At 47.3% G+C, this 9,804-nt stretch overlaps 1 long non-coding RNA gene across 1 annotated transcript in view; it reads left to right on the top strand.

Annotated features, from left to right (window-relative positions):
- LOC310760083 overlaps positions 1–9,804 on the top strand; it is a 37,040-nt gene continuing 27,236 nt past the window's right edge. The window contains exon 1 of the long non-coding RNA XR_014546743.1: positions 1–1,242. This is a non-coding gene — a long non-coding RNA (uncharacterized lncRNA). The remainder of the gene's footprint in view (positions 1,243–9,804) is intronic.

Here is a 9,804-nt window from a genome sequence, read left to right as displayed (position 1 = left end):
AGACGATGAGTATGATCCAGCAAGAGAAAAACCCTGCAAACGAACCAAATCCCATTTCTTGCAAGACAGATGGTTTCCAGCATTTAAGTAAATTGAAGCCTATGTGTGTTTACTCAAAAACAAGTCCTGGTGTGTTCAGTGGGGGTTACTCTCAAGTAAATGTGCCTTAGAATAAAGGTTAGTGTGCAATCCTAGTCCCCCCCCCATGAAGGGGGAGTTAGGGTGGTGTGTAGATGTCTCTTCTCTGCTGGGGTTCTTTCATGATGGCGGCCTAGCTGTGCCTTGGAATGAGGAGTAGGAAGCTGGTAGTTTTTCTGTTGGCAGCAGCAAGCAGAAAGCCCTGAAACAGGTGGGGCTCTGGTGATTTTGGATTAACTGGGCCCAAAGGTATGCTGTTCCCCAAGGGTCCAATTCTCGGGTCCCTCAGCTATGCCAGGCTAGAGCTGGCATAGCAAAATGGGGGAACTGCTCCCTCACCTTCTGTTCCAGCAAGTGAAAGACAGGAGGGCTTGGAGCACAGCCCTTGAATCCACCACTTTGCTCCTCCCCAGCTCCTGTTAGGATTGCTCTGCCTGTGTCCTATAGGATCAAAATGCTCAAAACTTTAAATAAGTTTTAATTTCACTCTTAAGGAGTGGCAAGTAGTTCACTCCATGACCTCTCCTGCAGAAAACTATCTCTTGACAGATAGATGTATTAGGCACACATTACAAAGTTGGTAGGACTAAGCTACCAGTAAAAGGCAAGGTACGTTTGTTTTTGCCATTCCTTTATAACAAAGAGTCAGGATTTGCCCACAGCTCTTCTTAATCGTCCACCTAATGTATTAGGAAATATGCTCCTGGATTTATGTGTTCCAGTTCAGCAGAGCTTGGAGAAGTTCCAGTCCAGGTTTTAATCGAAGCTCAAGAGAGCCGGCCCAACCCCAGAGAACTGCCCTTCTCTGTTCCTCTCGCGCTGGGCTTAGGAGATGCTGGGATGCTGCTCTCAGGTGTCTCCCATTACGCCTAAAATGCTGCGGGACCCGCTGAGGGCCCTTCTGCCTCTGACCTGGAAAGAGGAAGTAGTCCTTCCTGAGAGAGGAAGGGAAGGGAAAGGAGGCAGAGAGACTTTGTGTGTGTATATATATATATTTAAAAGTACAACGGACCTAGAGCTGCAGCTTAGAAGCCGCCTGTGAGGACTGGTGGTGAAGCACCGCAGTTGGGATGGAAGCAGCTGCTCGGCACCTGGGGAGCCAAGGTAAGTCTGGTGTTACTCGTACGCAAACTGGCTGCATTGGGAAGGCCCTGGAAAAAGGGCCCCGAGTCTGTCTGGGCCTGCTTTCGGACTGGCAGAAGGTTAAAAGTTTAGCTTCTTTCGTTTTGGCACCCGTCCTACTCGGCCCCTCTTTCGGTGCCAGTGAGCCTCTCTGTTCCTGCCTTGCATCCCTGAGAGCCGCTGGAACCCCCGAGTGAGTAGGGAGGTTGCTAATCCCGCAGTGTCTGCAGCACTTGCCTCCAATCCTCGTTGGCACAACACAGGGTCCTTTCCTTCGCTCCACCCAGCCTTCCTCTTTGGCTCGTGTAACAGTGAATATGGCATGGGCTGTGCTTCTCTGTCAGGTCCTGTTGCTGCTGACCAGGAGGCTTGGCTTCTAAAACTTTGTGTTGATTATAATAGTGTGGATAACAAGTTATTATTGCTTCAGTATTTCTTACTCTAAGCTCTTTGGGAGGATCTAGGATCCTGGAAAGTAGCACAAAAGCTATTTGAATAAATGAGCTAGAACTTTCCGGAAAATCTGTGCTAGCCTTCTATGGCCACTGTTACTTGTATTCCTGGAGAGGGTTTGGGCTACTGGCTCCCATTTTCCTGAGGAAGTATATACCAAAGGTTGTCTTATCAATTCTCCCCATTATAGCTATGTTTCCATTACTTTCATTGTAACCTTACTCCTTTTTTTCTGGATACCTTTGTGTAGATTTGGGTAACCTTTGACCACATAGTGGCCCCTAGGGCTTTTTTCCCAGCCAGAACTTACTGAAACTTAGTTCTGGCACCTCTCAGGTGGGCGCCATTGCAACTCTTAAAGAGAACAAGGGAGGCGTTCATGGTGAGTTCCGGCACTTTTTTAAAATAAAAAATAACACTGGTGTCCCTTATCATGTGGTGACTTTAACCATGTAGAGAAGCAACCCACTACAGCTAATGCCATAGGGTCAAGTGGTTTCTACAACACTGCCACACCTGATGAAAATCTGGGGAAATGAGAGGGTTGGACAAAGGAGCTTGGTAAAAATAGGTTACTACTCGACTAGGGCTGAACAAAGCAATATCCTAACCCATTCCAAGCTGTCATACAGTAAGTTTTTAAGAAGCTGCCACATAATGATCTGACAATCAAACCTGCTTTCTGAATGTTAGCTACTTCACACAATGAGCACAAGTGCAAAAAAGTGTGAAAGAGTGTGCACATTTTTATTCATATAGCTTAAGTATTCTGTACACAGAAACACCGATTGTATGTTTGTTGAATATTGCCTGTGAATAACTATGTGAGGGTGCACACATCTCAACTATTTGTGTACACAGGTTGTACACTTGTTGAATGAATGTAAAGTCTGAATACTATCTCTTGAGTCCAGGCTTAGGGAAAACCTGCCTATTTTCCATGTCAGATAAAATCCAGAGCAGAGCCTTATAGGAAGACCTTGGACTTTTATCTGTTACCATCTGACTTACATTCATGGCAAGAACTTTAGGCAGGGTGTGAAGGCCTGTGACAGCGGCCAATTTGTTACAGCCAGATTATTCAATTGCTCATAATCTTAATTCCATATTTTCAAGACCGCATTAAAAAAATATTATCTCACTGTTCCATACACTCAGGACAGACAGGCAGATACACCCACACACCATAGCCTGGTTCACATGCTACATTGAGCCACAGTAAAAAATAAGCTCTGGTTTAATGTGAAGAAGCAATGTGGTAGTACATGCTGTTCAGTTGTACTTGCTTCAATCCTCTCCTACTCCAGCCTTTCCCCCAGCCGGGAGAAAACAAACAGTGCTGAGTTAGCAGTGCATGCAAGCCAGTGCTCATGGCTTGTATCTCTCCAAGAAATCAGGGGTGCTGGTTTGTATGTAACACTAAATCAGCACTGTGATTTGTTTCTTCCTGACTGGAAAAAGTCAGGAGCAGGTGAGGAACAAAGCAAGCATGAGTGAGCGGCATCCACCAGCTTGTTCATGCTAAACTATAGTTAAAAATATAGTTTAAGGTGACACGTGAACTGTTCTGTCAGGTTTTAATTAAACTACAGTCTAAAACTACAATATGTGATCATAGTTCACATGAGGCACCAAACCTAATATCTTGTTTTACAACCATTTAAACTGAAATACTGAGATTAGCCCTATTAACTCAGTCCAATGTTAATAAAGTGTCTGCCAGACTGTAAGAACCAGATTTTGGGAACTACTGGACATGTCTCTTTTTAACGTTTTGTGTAACAGGATATCCAGAGACCCAATATCAGTTCACGCATCTCAAGATCCTTTGTGTGATGGTCACATGGGGCTTCAGGTGGTTAAAAACTGTTGATCTGATAGTAGGGAAGGAATCAAGCAGTGATAAAAATAGCTCTGAACAGTGGAATAACAATGATCAGCAGACTAGAAAGGAGACGGTGAAGAAATCTGTTTGAATAGAACCCCCAAATCGTGCATGTAACAAGTTCTTTTCAGGAAGCTTCCAATTTGAATATATCCACAATCCAATGCATGAAATGAATTATGAAGAATGAGAAAACAAGAAACACATGTTTGCACTCTGTTAGCCTTGGCCAGTACAAGAAAAATAGCCACTGCCAGTACTGTGCTAAGTTCTTACAAAGAGAAATTGGACATGATAGAAAGAAGAGCAGTAATTTAATGGAATGATCCAGAATGGAGCAATGAGAAAACTAGGCTAGGCTTTCAACAGGTCTTAACAATGAAGTTCAAATATGGACAAATAATTGACATGATTAATATGAACAGAGTTGAGCTGCATGTTATTGGAATGTGACAAAATTGTGATATTTCAAAAGCACTATATATATACCAGAAGTAGGAAAAGTCACTTCAGGGTATAATTAAAGAATCATGTCTAACAAGCAGTTTGTTGTTGGCATGGGGACCTTGGTGCAGAGAACAGGCTTCATTGCATGCAAAGGCTTTCCCATTCACTTCGCATTCTCTCTCTCCCTCTCTCCCTGTGTGTGTGTGTGTGTGTGTGTGGAATTGTCATTCTTTCCGGTCTCACAAAAATCTTTATACGTGGCATTGTCTTCTAAAGTTATGAAGTGATGAGAACTTGGATTGCAGTGTTTTCTATGGGATTAAGAGCTTGGCTTCATTTTCCAGCTGTATGAAATATGTGATTGGCTGAGCAACATTTTTCATGTTATATCTTATACTTCTGATTCAGTACCTGCATATGGAATAGATACACATAGCATCATTTAAGAATAGCGGGCATGGATAGAAATTAGATTCTTCTTTCAAAATACACGTAAGCAGGAACCAAGGAAGGATCAAGTTTCTATCTGTATCAAACCCACCCACCCACAAGTACAAAGGCATTTATTATTAATAATAATTATTGAACTTATATACTGCCCTATACCAGAAGGTCTCAGGGCAGTTCACAGAACATTTGATCTGATTTATTGTATTTCTGTGCAGCTTTTTATTCAAATGAATCTCAGAGCGGCTTACAAACAATAAAAATGTAATAAAACATAATAGAGTATTACAAATACAACATAGAATCATAGAATTGTAGAGTTGGAAGTGATCACAATGGTCAATAATAATAATAATAATAATAATAATAATAATTTTATTATTTATACCCCACCCATCTGGCTGGGTTTCCCCAGCCACTCTGGGCGGCTTCCAACAAAGATTAAAAATACATTAAAACATCAGTCATTAAAAACTTCCCTAAACAAGGCTGTTTATGAATATGAAATAATTAGGAAATCAGCTCCAGGTGAACTGCCCACATTGCTCTCAATAATCAGGAGGTCCATTCCCATTTGAGGAAGTCTGAGAACGGATTGTAAGTTGTTCCCTTTGCTTGCCAAAGGGGAGGGGGCTTTAGCTTGGGATTCGAGCCAATAATTACCGTATTTTTCGCACCATAGGACGCTCCGTCCCATAGGACGCACCTAGTTTTTTGGGGGGGAAATAAAGGAAAAAATTTTTCCCTTTATTTCCCCCCCAAAAGCAGGTCAGGGAAACCGAACCAGGTCGAGGAACAGCGGGATGGTGGCGCTGCGCCTCCCTGCTGTCCCCCGAGCTTGTGGGGCTGGCTGATGTCTGCCTGGCGCACGGGGCGCTCTGCTTCAGCGGGCCCCACCCGCCAGGCAGCAGGCTGCTATCCGCAGCGTGGGAAGCCCTGCGGGGAACTCCTGCAGGGCTCCGCACGCTGCGGATGTCTGCCCGGCGTGAGGGGCGCTCTGATTCAGGGCGCCCTGCCCGCCGGGCGGCAGGCTGCTATCCGCAGCTTGGGGAGCCTTGCGGGGAACTCCTGCAGGGCTCCCCACGCTGCGGATGTATGCCCGGCGCGAGGGGCGCTCTGATTCAGGGCGCCCCGCCCGCAGGGTGGCAGGCTGCTATCCGCAGCTTGGGGAGCCTTGCGGGGAACTCCTGCAGGGCTCCGCATGCTGCGGATGTCTGCCCGGCGCGAGGGGCGCTCTGATTCAGGGCGCTGCACCCGCCGGGCGGCAGGCTGCTATCCGCAGCGTGGGAAGCCCTGTGGGGAACTCCTGCAGGGCTCCGCACGCTGCGGATGTCTGCCCGGCAGGAGGGGCGCTCTGCTTCAGGGCGCCCCTCGCGCCGGGCGGCAGGCTGCTGTCCGCAGCGTGGGGAGCCCTGCGGGGAACTCCTGCAGGGCTCCCCACGCTGCGGATGTATGCCCGGCGCGAGGGGCGCTCTGATTCAGGGCGCCCCGCCCGCCGGGCGGCAGGCTGCTATCCGCAGCTTGGGGAGCCTTGCGGGGAACTCCTGCAGGGCTCCCCACGCTGCGGATGTATGCCCGGCGCGAGGGGCGCTCTGATTCAGGGCGCCCCGCCCGCAGGGTGGCAGGCTGCTATCCGCAGCTTGGGGAGCCTTGCGGGGAACTCCTGCAGGGCTCCCCATGCTGCGGATGTATGCCTGGCGCGAGGGGCGCTCTGCTTCAGGGCGCCCCTCTCGCCGGGCGGCAGGCTGCTATCCGCAGCGTGGGGAGCCCTGCGGGGAACTCCTGCAAGGCTCCCCACGCTGCGGATGTGTTCCCGAAGCGCCGGGCGCTCTGCTTTCAGGGCGCCCGATGCTCCGGGAAACAGGCTACTATCCGCAGCCTAGACACGGCTAGCGGAGTGCTGCGCTAATCCCAAAGCTTGGGGTGTGCGGAGCTCAGCGCGCCCCAAGCTTCTGGGTGCCGGCAAGGTCTCCGCTAGACAGCTAGCGGAGACCTTGCTGGCACCCAGAAGCTTGGGGCGAGCTGAGCTCCGCGCGCCCCAAGCTTCGGGATTAATGCAGCGCTCCGCTAGCCGTGGGAGAGCTGGGTCTCCCACGGCTAGCGAATAGCTTCCTGAAGCCTGGAGAGCGAGAGGGGTCGGTGCGCACCGACCCCTCTCGGTCTCCAGGCTTCAGCGAAAGCCTGCATTCGCTCCATAGGACGCACACAAATTTTCCCTTGCTTTTTAGGAGGGAAAAAGTGTGTCCTATGGTGCGAAAAATACAGTAAGTCATGGACAGTGACTTTCAGCCATTAAGTGAAGCCAATTAAATACTGCCCAGGACCAAAGGTGATTGCTGTGGAGAACAAAGTCGTTAAAATGCTGCAGCGAGATCCTCTCATCAGGATGTAAATATACCTGACAAGAAATATGTGCAGTCCAATATCAAAGCTTCCCCTTAAACAATACCCCAGCTTGAGTCTGTACAGCAGCCTTAGCTTTTGCAGCTGGAGTCAGTCAGGGCCCTTCCAAGCCAGGTGGGAAAAGGCCTACAAAGTAGGGAGCAGGTCTTCCAGGACCGACAGCTAATCGAGGACATGTACAAAAGGTTAAAATTGCTAAAGGTAACATAGTGTTATGAGTTTGGGAAGGGGGTAAGCTGTATGCCCGAGCTGAGCCCCCTTCTAATTCCTGGATCCAGCCCAGATTCAGTTTCTGGAATAGCCACCTTAGTTTGCTGGTGAGGTAATACTCCTCTAAGTATGGGCCTTTAAGGTAACAAAGGAAATGGCTCTGTGCCACACAACAAACTCTCTAATAGTTAGAAAGACAAAGGCCAGAGTTGAGAGTTCAGTTATGTGAGCTGGAAGCTGATAAGGCTGAAGGCTGGGAGACAGAGTTACGCTTGATTTCTGTTGGAATCCAAGGCTGTGGCTATGAGAGAAGCAAGACCCTCATGGGGTGTTAATGCTGTGAATCCTTCCATCGTAGGCTCAGGTTGTATGTATGTGTAAATAAACCATATGCTGTAAACACACCACAGTCTCCGCTGACCCTCATTCTGAGGAAACCAAACCCTGGATAAGCCTCTGGATTCTTGCACCGCTTGGAGATTGGGATGACATGCAACAATATAAAGTGGCCTGTAGTCAGCTGACCTGACTCAAGTATGTGAAACAAAATGATAGCTTGCAAAATTGCAATGAGAATGTCCAGTGCCTTGCCTGGCAACACCTATAACTTTAATTCATAAAGAAATTGGGGACAGACTTCAATAAGAATCTAGTCCAAGGGAACTAAACTTGCAGATAACTCTGGCACCGTAGTCTTCAAATTTGGGGTCCAGAAAGTTACCGGTAAGTTCTGTTGCCTTGAGAGGCGTTCTTCAAGACATGATAATCTTGTTTAAATATTTTCTGTCTTTATGAACTTGAAAAGTTGGCAGTTTTTAAACCAAGGAATAGGAGGAAAGCTTGTTCCTTTGCGTAAGCTAAAAGGTGGTGTGGCTGGACTCCAGGAAAACAATTCCAGCCATTAAAGAAGCTGAAAAATGTAACAGACGCAGACTGTACTGTGGATGCTGTCTCTTCTAAGAGGTATAGGCTACGTATTAATTGCTATTAGCTGGAGAGAACAGCCAAGGCCATCATAATAAATTCTTACTTGGAGGACACCGTATGCAGAACAAAATGGAATGTTAAATATGTTTAGAAGTTACTTCACAAGAGATCTTGCTGCCTTTGGTGCTAATGGAATTTATTTTTGGCACATGCATACATAGGTCAGAAATGCATAAAAATTATAGGTTTAATTAAAGCCAGGCTTAATTGCTACCTCTGCCTCATTAGGAGAATGGAATAACTTGTGGTGGTGTTTTGGTATCCCCAGCACAGGGGTTGATAGACTTCAGGGCTGCAGGATCTACGTTGTTTTTGACTAGAACCTGGAGATCCACCAGATGGAACCTGGTGCAAAAGATAGACACATAAATTAAATAATTCTGAGCCAAGGAATCTGTTTTTAGTACTAAAACTGAATGGATCTGACAGTCCTTCGACACAAAAATCTGTTCCTGCCTCCTGCCCTCTTGAAGCTTTCTTTATTTCCTCACTACAATTTGGGACGCGGGTGGCGCTGTGGGTAAAACCTCAGTGCCTAAGACTTGCTGATCGTAAGGTCGGTGGTTCGAATCCCCGCGGCGGGGTGAGCTCCCGTTGTTCGGTCCCAGCTCCTGCCCACCTAGCAGTTCGAAAGCACCCCTAAAGTGCAAGTAGATAAATAGGTACCGCTTTATAGCGGCGGTAAACGGCGTTTCCGTGTGCGGCACTGGTGCTGGCTCGCCAGTTGCAGCTTCGTCACGCTGGCCACGTGACCCGGAAGTGTCTTCGGACGGCGCCGGCTCCCGGCCTCTTGAGCGAGATGAGCGCGCAACCCTAGAGTCGGTCACGACTGGCCTGTACGGGCAGGGGTACCTTTACCTTTACCTTACAATTTGTGGGTGGGGGAAGAGTCTTTTGGTTACCTTTGTTAAATGATTGAGAGTCAGGAATTCTTACCGATCTAATATAAACTATCCAGATATCCTGATCTACCTTGTGCCTGCCCTTGCCCCAGTAAACCTGGGAGATGAAGATGACTCAGAAGCTTAGGTGATGCTAATACACTAGAAGAGCTGCCAACGTGAAATGTGGCGGTAGAAGGCTGCAATCCTATATTCACATTTAAACCGAGAGTTAGCCCTCATTGGATTTAAAGGGACTTACTTCTGAGTAGACATGCAAATAATTGTGCTGCAAGTCCCTAAACCTCTTTTAGGTATGGAGGTCAAATTCTTAGAGAAATTAAAGCCATTCTTTACCTGCTCGAACACCCTTTTCATTTAAATGGATAAGTCGGCTCTGCGAATGGATTCCTTTGTAAGAGCCAAGAGTTATCCTTTCTGTTGAACTTGATGGAGGAGGCTTCCATTCATGGAATTGCAGAGACATACAGATCAGAGCATGAATTTAAGTTACATGATGGCACCAACGCAAACAGGTGTAAAATCAAGATCAGCTGGAACTTAATGACTATAAGAAATGCTTCAACAGATGTGTGGCATGTCATGAAATTCCTCCTCTCTCCTGGCTTTCTCTACCTCTGCCCCAGTGTTCAGTCAGCCTAGTGTGCCCTTTGAGCATGCTTAGTCCTCAGTGGGCTGTTTTTGAACAGAACGTGGACACATTGATGCCTGCTAAAAACTTTCATTTCTCCCTCGACTTCTGTGGGCACCATCCCTGGGAATATTGAAAATAAATAGCTTTCTCAGAGTGAACCAGGTAGATCACCATCA

This window comes from Podarcis filfolensis (genome assembly GCF_964270895.1).
Source record: "Podarcis filfolensis genome assembly, chromosome: 3".
NCBI lineage: Eukaryota > Metazoa > Chordata > Lepidosauria > Squamata > Lacertidae > Podarcis > Podarcis filfolensis.
Note: the sequence above shows the minus strand (reverse complement) of the source record. Positions and strands in the feature narration are given on the sequence as shown.